The sequence below is a fragment of the Hylobates moloch genome, unplaced genomic scaffold (assembly GCF_009828535.3).
Source record: "Hylobates moloch isolate HMO894 unplaced genomic scaffold, HMol_V3 SCAFFOLD_14, whole genome shotgun sequence".
Lineage (NCBI taxonomy): Eukaryota > Metazoa > Chordata > Mammalia > Primates > Hylobatidae > Hylobates > Hylobates moloch.
In genome coordinates, this window is record NW_026652289.1 from 63,969,654 (window position 1) to 63,982,979 (window position 13,326).

The following is a 13,326-nucleotide window of genomic DNA, read 5'->3' on the forward strand; positions in this document are numbered from 1 at the left end:
AACCATCTTGCTTAAGGCCAGATTTAGGGCATGAGGAGCTAGGATTTAATCCCAGAAGTGTTTGATTCTGAACCTGTGCTATTTCTCCCATCCACGTGAAGGGGGAGTTCACCACTGGAAAACAAAGTCAGTCCTTCGACCTAGACTTGATCCCCAATTTACATAGAAATAGTTATTTCTGGCCAGGCATGGTGGCTCATACCTGTAATCCCAGCACTTTGGGAGGCGAGGCGGGCGGATCACGAGGTCGGGAGATTGAGACCATCCTGGCCAACATGGTGAAGCCAGACGTGGTGGTGCATGCCTGTAGTCCCAGCTACTGGGGAGGCTGAGGCAGGGGAATCACTTGAACCCAGGAGGTGGAGGTTGCAGTGAGCTGAGATCATGCCACTGCACTCCAGCCTGGCGACAGAGCAAGACTCCATCTCAAAAAAACCAAAAAAGAAATAGGTATTTCTATTTACATGGCTTAGCCTCCTGTGAAAAGCTATCCTTGAAGGATTATCAGTCATCTATACCTGAGTGTGAGTGAGTTTTTGATCCTTGTGACCTTGTACCACAAATATTTTCTCATTTACCATCTCATTTAGTGCCTGTCAACTAAGAGCAGATATCATTGTCCCCATTTTACAGCTGGGGAGACTGAAACTCAGAGAGGTGTGGTGATGGGTCCTCAATCACACCTGTGGGCAGTCCCCTGGCCAGCATCCCGACCAACTCTGCTTTGGGTCGGCCACTCTGTCCTCACCACCGCCTCTTTCTCATGGCCCTTCTCCCAGAGCACATCTCCATAGGAGGGAGGGGAGCCAGCAGGAGGACCCAAGGCCCTGGGAGAAGTGGCTGAAAGAGAGAAGAGAAGCTACATGGACATTCGCCTGGAGTCCTGATTTCTTTTTTTTTTTTTTTTTTGAGACGGAGTCTTGCTCTGTCACCCAGGCTGGAGTGCAGTGGTGCGATCTCAGCTCACTGCAAGCTCCGCCTCCTGGGTTCATGCCATTCTCCTGCCTTAGCCTCCCCAGTAGCTGGGACTACAGGTGCCCGCCACCACGCCCGGCTATTTTTTTGTATTTTTTAATAGAGATGGGGTTTCACCGTGTTAGCCAGGATGGTCTCGATCTCCTGACCTCGTGATCTGCCTGCCTCGGCCTCCCAAAGTGCTGGGATTACAGGCATGAGCCACCGCGCCTGCCCTGGAGTCCTGATTTCAAACCATGAGTCCTTGTCAGGCTTCCAGATCTGCACACAGGAATGTAAGGGCCACCCTTCGTAAGAACAAGATAGCTGTCTTGTGTCTTCTCCCCCAGCCCTCTACCACCAGCCTTTTTTCTGGCCAAAAGACCCTTGGCCAGAATAGTCTTTTAACCATTCTTCTTACGACATTGTCTAATTATGATGATTAGACATAAGTATGAAGAAAAACATGCATTTTTTTTTTTTGACACAAAGTCTCACTCTTGTCCCCCAGGCTGGAGTGCAATGGCACAATCTCAGCTCACTGCAACCTCCGCCTCCAGGGTTCAAGCGATTCTCCTGCCTCAGCCTCCCCAGTAGCTGGGATTACAGGCACCTGCCACCATGCCCAGCTAATTTTTGTATTTTTAGTAGAGGTGGGGTTTCACCATGTTGGCCAGGCTGGTCTCAAACTCCCGACCTCGCGATCCACCCGCCTCGGCCTCCCAAAGTGCTGGGATTACAGTCGTGAGGCACCACGCCCGGCCAACATGCAGCTTTTAAGTTAAACAATGTATATGCCTTTTGTGGGGGAAGACTTTTCAACTGAGGAGCTGTGGATTGCTCACTGTCCAGGGATGTCACAGAGTTGAATTTTATGCAATTAAGTGAAATAATCAGATTGGCACCCAACTTTCTGATGTGACTGGAAAATTGTCTTTAAAAAATCAGAATCTTTTTTTTTTTTTTTTTTTTGAGACAGAGCCTTGCTCTGTCACACCCAGGCTGGAGTCCAGTGGCGCAATCTTGGCTCACTGCAACCTCCATCTCCTCTGTTCAAGCAATTCTCCTGCCTCAGCCTCCCAAGTAGCTGGGACTACAGGCGCGTGCATCATAATGCTCAGCTAATTTTTGTATTTTTAGTAGAAATGGGGTTTCACAATGTTGGCCAGGCTGGTCTCGAACTCCCGACCTCAGGTGATCCACCCGCCTCAGCCTCCCAAGTGCTGGGATTACAGGCATGAGCCACCGTTCCTGAGTTTCAGTCTCCCCAGCTGTAAAATGGGGACAATTATATCTGCTGTTAGTTGGCAGGCACTAAATGAGATGGTAAATGAGAAAATATTTGTGGTACAAGGTCACAAGGATCAAAATCTCACTCACACTCAGGTATAGGTGACTGATAATCCTCCAAGGATAGCTTTTCACAGGAGGCTAAGCCATGTAAATAGAAAAAAAAAGCCCAGCCTTTTTTTTTTTTTTTTTTTTTGAGGCAGGGTCTCATGTCACCCAGCAGGCTGGAGTGCAGTGGCACAATCATGGCCCACTGCAGCCTCAACCTCCTGGGCTCAAGGCAGTCCTCTAACCCCAGTCCCCTGAATAGCTGGGACTACAAGTGCATGCCACTATGCCTGGCTAATTTTTTATAATTTTTGGAGAGATGAGGTTTTGCCATGTTGCCCAGGCTGGTCTGAAACTCCTGGGCTAAAGTGATCCACCTGCCTTGGCCTCCCAAAGTGCTGGGATTATAGGAGTGAGCCACCGCACCCAGCCAGAATCCATTTTTTAAATGTGGATATATCCTAAAATACTGCAGGGAAGACCTAGATCAGGGGTTCTTAACCTCTTTTGTGTGTGCCATGGCCTCCTTTGTCATCTGGTAAAAACTTGCAGACCCCTTCTCAGAATAATGTTCTGAAATGCACAAAATAAACTAGCATAGGCTTACAAAGAAAACCAGTTGTATTAAAAGGTAGTCATCAAACAATTAAAAAAAAATTTTTGACATAGTACTAGATAGTGCTTCCTAATTAATGCATGAAAGATCAAGAGCTAATAATAGGTCCAATAACTGCTGTAATTTTGAAATAGTGATGAGTATAAACCATATTTTGAAATATCTTCAAAAACCATTATATGATTTGAAAATATCTGTAATTGCTAGTGACATCATCACAAGTCCTGCTAATACTGCTGTGGTTTGTTGCCTACATTCATCATCGAAGAGAATGCTAAAATTCAGGTAGAAATTAGTGAAAATAAAGATATATATTTTTTCTCTTCCAAATTTTTAGACTCCTTGAACTCTATCCTTTGATCTTTAGGGTTCCCTTAGATGTCAGATTAAGAACTCTTATTCTAGTTCTATCTTATATTTTATAGCTTGTATATGTAATTATATCCAACAATTACAACAAATACCACAATGCAAATGTATCCAGATTTTGTGGTTTTCAAAATCTGATTAAATTTACCAATAAATAAAGTGCCTGGCAGGTAGTAGTTCTCGATAAAGGGGTGTCTCTGTGCCCAGGGCCTGGGACTCCTGCTGTAGTTATGCTGTTCATTCTTCTAGGGATGCCCACAGCCTGCTTGGCACTGGGCCAGGCCTTTCCCCATTGTTAGCAGCTTTTATGCCCTGATGCCACACTGCTGCCACTTGGCAGGTGAGAAATCACATTAGGTTTGAGGATATTTTGACTGACCCTCAATCCTGGGAGGAAGGTGGCTTCACAGCCCAGCCTTGAAGAGCCCCAGGCTCTTTCCCCTAGGGCCCCAAGCTGCCTGCATCCCGGGAATCCCCTGGAAGCCCTTTGTGCCTGCTTCCCCTCTTGACTCATCTGAGGTCGGATGAGGAGCAGTCATGAGCCGCGTGACAAGGTCAGTGCTGACAGGCTCACAAGATGCCCTGAACGCCTCCCAGGAGAGCTGGCAGGTCCTCAGAGCCGAAAGGGCAGACAGATCCTAGAGAAGAAGTCCGCTCTAGCCCCTCAGGCTTCAGGACAGGGCCCAAACAGAATTCAGGTTCTGGCTCCCAGAGCTCATCCTCCACCTCTCCCTGCTGCCAGGCTACCCTTTCCGCTGCCCAGATCCTCGATTCCCTGGGGAGTCCTGCTCCCCTCTAGCCAAGCTCTGCCATCCACCTCTTTCTTCAGAGCCTTTCCCCCTCATCCGTCTGCCTTCATATCAAAATCTGCTGTTTTGTGTCCCATCAGCATCTGCTCCCAAGGCAACCCCCAGTTATCAGGGGTACATGCAATGTGGAGTAGAAAGACCTGTATTCAAGTGTGGGCTCTGATTGGCTATGGAATTCCTCTGCCTCTCAGGGCCTCACTCAGTGTCCTCATCTATTCCATGGACACATTTAAATTGCTGCCCTAACTTTCATAGTTGTTTTGAGGAGCAAACCCATTTTTCGCTGTGAAATCACTTTATAAACTGTAAAGCACTTTCACAGCTGTGATTTGGGACTCATGGCTGGCAAGTTGTTTGGCGTTTCACAATTATCAAGATCCCTCTGGGGAAATGATACAAAGGGATGGTTTTAGTGGTGGGGTTTCCAGCAGATAGGGAGATGCGTATAGCCAGAGGGCCCTGCCACGTATTCCTACCTCCTCCCCTAAACCACGTCCCAAGACGTGGCCTTATAGGCAGAGTCTCGTCTTGAACATGCTGAGAGTTTGAAATGACCCCTCCTGGCCGGGCTCGGTGGCTCACGCTTGTAATCCCAGCACTTTGGGAGGCTGAGGCGGGTGGATCACGAGGTCAGGAGATCGAGACCATGGTGAAACCCTGTCCCTACTAAAAACACAAAAAATTAGCCGGGCATGGTGGCAGGCGACTGTAGTCCCAGCTACTCGGAGAGGCTGAGGCAGGAGAATGGCGTGAACCCGGGAGGCGGAGCTTGCAGTGAGCCGAGATTGAGCCACTGCACTCCAGCCTGGGTGAAAAAGCGAGATTCCGTCTCAAAAAAAAAAAAGAAATGACCCCTCTGAACCCAACACAGGAAATTGACTGGGGAAGTGTTGGGGTTCATACAGACTTGCTTCTGCTTTAGATGTGATTCACCCAGTTTGTCTTAGCAAAAATTGTGGAGCCGGTCAAGAGAACAGTAGGAGGATGAAACATCTGTTTCTGAGGAAGAAAGCCAGGACAGGTAGATAGCCCACTGCAGGGCAAAGCCTATGGCACACAGGGGGGCATTTTCTTTTTTTTCTTTTCTTTTCTTTTTTTTTTTTTTTTTGAGATAGGGTCTCACTCTGTCACCCAGGCTGGAGTGCAGTGGCATGATCTCGGCTCACTGCAACCTCCCCCTACTGGGTTCAAGCAATTCTCATGCCTCAGCCTCCTGAGTAGCTGGGATCACAGTCACATGCCACCATGCCCAGCTCATTTTTTTTTATTTTTTTTTATTTTTAATAGACACAGGGTTTCACCATGTTGGCCAGGCTGTTCTCGAACTCCTGACCTCAAGTGATCCGCCCATCTTGGCCTCCCAAAGTGCTGGGATTACAGGCGTGAGCCACCGCGCCTGGACACAGGAAGGCATTTTCAAATGCTTGCTTGGCTTGGGAGCCTGGAGTGTGACCTGCCAGAATCCTGCAGGGTTTAGCACCAGAAGGCTTGGATTCCATACTCTGCTCTGCCACACCCAAACTGTGTGCCCATGGGAGGTCACTGGCTGTCTGTGGGCCTAGGTTTTCTGTCTGATACAGCTCTGCAGTAATTCCTAACTCAACAGGGTCTTATGAGGATTCATGGGGTCACAAGACACAGAAATGCCTACATTTATGTTGGAGAGTAAAGTGCCCAGCTGTGGCACTGCCACCCAGGCCAGCACATATCTAGGTCTCCGGGGTGTCTGTCTCCCCACTGGGCTGACTCTTGCAGAAGAGAGTCACATGCTGAGACCTGTGGGTGTTCACTCTGCACAGTGGCTAAATGAAGGGAGGGAGAGCAGTGCACCCACAATCATCATTCCAGAGCTCATGCTGTGTCAGGGCCAGATGCCTGGTAAGTTCCCTTTCTGCCTGTGAGGCTGTGACAGTGTGTCTACATTTGTGATGTTTTCAGATATTTCACTTAGTTTTCCTCTGTGGGGATCACAGAATATTCCAGCCCTGGCCAGCAGTTGCCCCAATGTCTGGGAGTGTTTCATCGGTGTCCTTTGTCCTTCTTTGGTGCCAGTCAGTTTGGTTCAAATCCCAGCTCTGAAATGCACTAGCTATAACCTTGGGCAAGTCACTCAACCACTCTAGTTAGATGTACGTTCAGCTTGACATGAACATGTCAAATTGTTTTCTAAAGTAGTTGTACCAATTTTTACTCCCAACAACTGAGCAAAAGAGAGCTCATGGTCCATATCCTTTGTCCCCTTTGTACTGTCAAAGTGTTTAACTTTTTTTTTTTTGAGATAGATTTTTGCTCTTTTCACCCAGGCTGGAGTGCAATGGCATGATCTCAGCCTACTGCAACTTCTCCCTCCTGGGTTCAAGCAATTCTCCTGCCTCAGCCTCCTGAGTAGCTGGGATTACAGGTGCACACCACCATGCCTGGCTAATTTTTGTATTTTTAGTAGAGACGGGGTTTCACCATGTTGGCCAGGCTGGTCTCAAACTCCTGACCTCAGGTGACCCACCTGCCTCGGCCTCCCAAAGTGCTGGGATTACAGGCGTGAGCCATTGCACCCATCCCAAAGTGTTTAACTTTTGCCAACCAATGGATGTAAAATGATATTCACTATGGGGCTTATCTGCATTTCTCTGAATATTAAGGAAGTTGAACATGTCTTCATGTTTATTAGCCAGACATGTTTTCTCTTCAGTGAAATGCCTATTCATATCTTTTGTTAATTTTCCTATTGTAATTTTTATCTTTTTGTTAATTGATTTGTAAACAGTTTGCTCTGTCACGTAGGCAGGAGTACAGTGATGAGATCATAGCTCACTGTAGCCTCAAACTCTCAGACTCAAGTGATCCTCCTGCCTTAGCTTTTCGAGTAGCTAGGACTGCAGGCTCAAACCACCATGCCTGGGTTTTGGGGCTTTTTTTTTTTTTTTTGAGACAGGGATCGCTCTGTCACCCAGGCTGGAGTACAATGGCACAATCATGGCTGAGTGCAGCCTTGACTTCCTGGGCTCAAGTTATCCTTCCTCAGCCTCCCGAGTAGCTGGAACCACAAGCATGTGCCATCACGCCCAGCTAATTTTTGTATTTCTTGTAGAGATGAGGTTTTGCTGTGTTACCCAGGCTGGTCTTGAATTCCTGGCTTCAAATGATCCTCCCACCTTGGCCTCCCAAAATTCTGGGATTACAGGTGTAGGCCACTGTGCCCGGACTAAAGGTTTTAACCTTCAACTTTTTGAGTTATTGACCCATCTAGAGTTGATTTTTTGTGTATAGTGTGAGGTAAAGATTTCTTTTTTCTTTTTCATATGGGTAACCAAATTTCTAGCTCTATTTATTGAATAGTCTAGGGCCACTTTTTAAAAATTTTCTGGAGCCAATCTTAACTGGGTCTTGAGGGGACAGGAGGAGGGTCTAGCTGAAATTTGACTGACACAGAATTTCCTATTAGCCTGACCAAGGACTACCTGGAAGGGTCACATTCAACGAGTCTAGAGACAAAAGTAGTTCCTGCCTGCCTCCGAGCTCAGCACTATTTTTATTTATTTATTTTTTGAGACAAAGTCTCGCTCTGTCGCCCAGGCTAGAGTGTAGTGGTGTGATCTCGGCTCACTGCAAGCTCCGCCTCCCAGGTTCACGCCATTCTCCTGCCTCAGCCTCCCAAGTAGCTGGGACTACAGGTGCCCACCACCACGCTCGGCTAATTTTTTGTGTTTTTAATAGAGATGGGGTTTCACCGTGTTAGCCAGGATGGTCTTGATCTCCTGACCTCGTGATCTGCCCACCTCGGCCTCCCAACATGCTGGGATTACAGGTGTGAGCCACCACGCCCGGCCTATTTATTTATTTATTTGAGATGGAGTTTTGCTCTTGTTGCCTAGGCTGGAGTGCAATGGCACGATCTTGGCTCACTATAACCTCTGCCTCCGGGAGTCAAGTGATTCTCCTGCCTCAGCCTCCCGAGTAGCTGGATTACAGGCGTGAGCCACCGCGCCTGGCCTGACTATTTTATTAACAGATGTAACTTATGTGTATGGCAAATAATAATAATTCAAATAGTACTGAAAAGTATCCAGTTGTTGGTTGGGCGAAGTCACTCATACCTGTAATCTCTGCACTTTGGGAGGCCAAGGTGGGTAGATCGCTTGAGCTCAAGAGTTTAAGACCAGCCTGGGCAACTTTTGTAGAGACTCCATCTCTACAAAAAATACAATAAATTAGATGGATGTGGTGGCATTTGCCTATTGTCCCAGCTACTCAGGAGGCTAAGGTGGGAGGATCGATTGAGCCCGGGAAGTCGAGGCTGCAGTGAGCAGTGATGGTGCACTGCACTCCAGCCTGGGCAACAGAGACCTTGTCTCAAAGAAAAAAGAAAAGAAGAAAGAAAAGTATCCAATTAAAAATTAACTTATCCTACCTCCAGAACCACTACCCAGAAGTAACTATGTTAATAGTGAATGATTTTTATATCCATGTAGTGTAGGAAACTAAAAAAAAAAAAAAGTGAATAATTTTTCACTGCTGTGAATCCTCTCCCTGACTGCAAATAACACACTCATGCTTTATTTCTTGATTTATCATTTCTAGAGTAACTCTAGTTATTCTCTGCTGGAAAAGTTTATTTCCTTACATCTACCCCATCTCGCCTCCCTCCTCACCTTATTCCCAATACTAGATCTTTTAAAAAATAATGTTAGGCCAGGCACAGTGGCTCACGTCTATAATCCCAGCACTTTGGGAGGCCGAGGGTGGGTGGATCACCTGAGGTCAGGTGGATTACAGGCATGAGCCACCGCGCCTGGCCTATTTTATTAACAGATTTAACTTCTGTGTATGGCAAATAATAATAATTCAACTAGTACTGAAAAGTATCCAACTGTTGGTTGGGCAAAGTCACTCACACTTGTAATCTCTGCACTTTGGGAGGCCAAGGTGGGTAGATCGCTGGTTCAAGACCAGCCTGGCCAACATGGCGAAACCCAGTCTCTACTAAAAACACAAAAATTAGCCGGGCATGGTGGCACGCACCTGTAATCCCAGCTACTTGGGAGCCTGAGGCAGGAAACTCGCTTGAACCTGGGAGGCGGAGGTTTCTGTGAGCTGAGATTGCGCCACTGCACTCCAGCCTGGGCAACAGAGTGAGACTCTGTCTCAAAAATAATGATAATAATAATGTTAAATGTTCTGCCAAATCCTGAAGCTGCTGCCACAGCTGTATTTCAGGAAGCCCAGTCCTGTGAGGATGCCGTCCTCCCTCCTCAGGAAGACGTCAGACAGGACAATTTTCATCACCCTGCTTCCTGATTCCAGGCATCAGTGCTGAGCTGAACAGAAGGAAAACAGCCTTTTGGTGTCTGAGACAACAGCACAAATGACAGGACTGGCCTTGTTTCCTGAATGGGAAGAGGGTGGGGAGAAGAATGCTGCAGTGATCCGGGCTTGTTGATGCCCTGCCACAGGCACCCTGTGTGGCCTTGGGCATGTCCCTTCTCTTGCCTCTCCACCTGTAAAGTGTAGATTAGTGGGGTCCCTTCACCTTAGACTTTCTTTCGTCAGAGTTACAGAAAGAGATGGCTGTAGGGAGGACTTTCTGAAAAAGAGTAAAAAGGCTCTCCTTACTCAGGAGGCTGAGGTAGGAGAATCGCTTGAACCTGGAAGGCAGAGGTTGCAGTGAGCCAAGATCGCAACATTGCGCTCCAGCCTAGGCAACAAGGGCAAAACTCCATCTCAAAGAAAAAAAAAAAGAAAGAAAGAAAGAAAGAAAGAAAGGAAAAGGCTCTTCTGAGAGACAGAGTGATGATACAATGATAGTAACAGCCACTGCTTCCTGAGGGCCTCCCGTGGGCACTAGGTGGGCGTCATCCAGGTGCCACGCATGCGTGATCCTATTTAATCCTCCAAGCTCTCAGGTGGGCACAATTCTCCTCGTTTAACTGATGAGGTAACTGAAGAGCAGAGGTTAGGTGACTTGTCAAAGCTCACAGAGCCGAAAGGTCTGTGCCACAAATCCGGTCCAATCTGCCACCTAGTCTTGTTGAATATCTTGGATATTTCAAAATGCTGAAAAACTCCAGGGTCCCTCTGGCCCTCCAGAAACAGACTGGAAGATACTTCCCGAGTTCATGGAACCCTGCCTCCCAGATCCACTGTAGAGACTGACCTTGGCCCAAGCCTGAGGGGTGATTTTGAGACAAATTCCTCTCAAGGGGAACCTTTTCATAGAGAAAAGAAGAGGGCTGTTTAGTCTGAGGAGACTTTTGCTCACACATAGCAGGGCATCCCAAATGTTCAGAATGACTTGGGATCTAGTCATCTCCCCGAGCCTTCCCCAGAGACAGAGCTGTTTGCACTCTCCTCATCCCACTTACCAGCACACTCTCACCCACACCACACCCTGGGCACTCTGGGGACCCACAGGCCTCAGCCTCAGCATGGCCTGGCACTGGCCACAGCTGGGGCAGGGCTGCTTCCCTTCAGACCCAAGGCCACAGGCTGGAAGGAAATGGAGGTGGGAGGGGCCCAGAAAAGCTGACTAGGCTGGAAGGCTGGTTGGGAGGGAGGAAGCACAGAAAGGCCAGCCCAGCAATTTGGGCAAAGCTGCCAAAGCTGCTTTGGTATCTCTGCGGATTCAAGGCCACAAGGGCCTCACCTTGGCCACCCAGCCCTGGCTTGTGGCCAGGAGGCTGAGGAGAAGTCCTGATTGGGTCACACTGTGAGGGACTGAATCAGAACTTGGCCCTGGCTACCAAGACTATTGGACTCTTTCCCCTACCTGCAGCTCAGGGGTGTGGCTAGTGGGCAAAGAAATGCATATATATATATATATATATATATATATATATGTTTGTTTGTTTTGAGACAGTCTCACTTTGTTGCCCAGGCTGGAATGCGTTGGCATGATCATAGACCACTGTAACCTGGGACTCATGGGCTCAAGGGATCCTCTCACTTCAGTGTCCTGAGTAGCTAGAACTACAGGCGCATGCCATTGCACCTGGCTAATTATTTTGTAATATTTTGTAGTGACGGGATCTTGCTACATTGCCCAGGCTGGTCTCAAACTCCTGGCCTCAGGTGCTCCTCCTGCCTCGGCCTCCTGAAGTGCTGGGATTACAGGCATGAGCCACTGAACTCAGCCTGCCTATATCTTAAGCCCCTTCCTTGAGGCTCCAACCTGGGTCTCTGCTTCAGAATTCAACATCAAGAAATGAATAAAACAGGTAATCACATGGGCAAGTCACAGACAGCTGTAACCACCAAGACAGCTCAGTTTTTGTTTCAGCAAAATGAATTTTGCTTTAACTTGTTCCTGCTTGTGGTGCATACTACAGAATGAAATTAACAGGATCTGGACCTACTTCAATTGCTTTTGCTGCTTGTTCTTTTGTTTCAAATTCCACAAACGCAAATCCCTTTGGATCTCCAGTAGACTTATAATGTGGTATACTTATATAAACAACATTGCCACATTTCCCAAAGACTCTTTCAATCCAGCTGTGATTAACATTTTTGGGAAGTAACTCCTATTATAAATTAAACGCAATATTAGAGTTTTTCACAATCAGAATGTCAATAAATTTTTAACTTAAAAAAAAAAAGAAAGAAATGAATAAAACAAGGGCCCAGCCTGGGCAAAATAGCGAGACTCTATTCCTACAAAAAATAAAAATAATTTTTAAAACAGAAATGAATAAAACAAAGAGACACAAACAAAACAAACAAAGCCTCTTTGAGGGCAAGAGCCCCACCAAGTTGGGACAAATCTAATAAAACCCCAGAGCCTAGGTCTGGGCTGCTGCCAAACTCTCCTGACTTTATGGTCTGCCAGGGACAGGTGTCTTTGCACATCTACGGTGACTAGTCCACTCACTCTACACCCTGTCCTGGTTGTGGCAAAGAGACTATATGTTGTCCACCTAGGTCAGGGTTTCTCAACCTCAGCACTACTGATATTTTGGATGAGTAGCCCCCAAGATGTTGTTGGGGAGGCTATCTTGTGCATTGTAGGGTGTTCAACAGCATCTCTGGCCTCCACCCACTAAATGCCAGTAGCAATGTCCCCATTTGTGACAAACAAAAATATCTCCAGACATTGACAAATGTCCTCTGAAGGCAACATCATCCCCATTTGAAAAACACTGCTCTAGCTCCATTCCCTCCCTTCTTTTTTAGTAATAAGACTTTTGATTTTCAGCTGGCACACGGTCAACAGGAAAAAAAACACCAGGCAGCTAGCTGCAAGATCACCCTTGCAATGAGGCAGAAGTACAACTTCCAGAAAGTGTCTCTAAAGGGAAGGTGTGCATCCTATCCCCCTTCTTGCTTCCCAAGGGTGAGAACACTTATGCGGGGGCTGCAGCTGTATCGCCTCATGGGTCCAGAAATCAAAGTCAAGGGGTGAGATGGCAGAGCAGTAAGAGGGAAGGAGGCTGGGTCCCAGATGACCATGGAGTGCCATGATAGAGATGGCCTCTACCACCAGACTTAATTCATGCAAGATAAATGAGTTTGTGTCACTGCTGTCTTGGCCTAACTCCCCAGGAGCTGAGGTTTAGTCTCTGATGAACTCTTCTGACACCATGGCCTCTTGTCAGTCATAGTCAAATCTAATCTTAAGTAACATACAAGATATAACTCAGCAGTGCCTGTGGCTTTAATTACCCATCGTCTGGATGCCCGTGACTGTCAATTTTTTGCCTCAGCTCAATTCTAGTAGTTCACCAGACCCCTCCACATGGCCACCATCCTCTCCCCATCCTGCCCCTCCCCGGGGGCTTCCTATCTCAAGAAAAGGTACTCCCACTTCCTTAGAACTCTGTGAGTCATCTCTGAATTCCCTCTCTCCCATTCTATCTCTCCCACATTCACAATGCCCCAAAGTCCCCAGTTCTCCTCCACTCTACCCCTAATGCCACTGTTGCAGCTCAGGCCCTCACCACTCCTCCCCTAGTTCACTGTCACTACCTCCTAACTACCCTCCCTGCCTCCAGTCTCCACCCCATGGCCCCCACCTACCGCCCCCAACCTCCTGAAACGACCCCTTCCCCAGACTCCCTTGGTCCCTAGGGCAAAGTCCAACCTTTCTAGGGGACCAACATGCCCCCTCCCCTCTCCCACCTCATCTCCCAGTCCCCACCTCTTACTTATAGCCAACAGGAGACTATGCAAAGAGCTGACCACAGCTCCAGTAACCCGGTAACCCACTGTGACTCTGTTCCCTCTGTCTCCAATGTCCTTCCCTGCCACCTC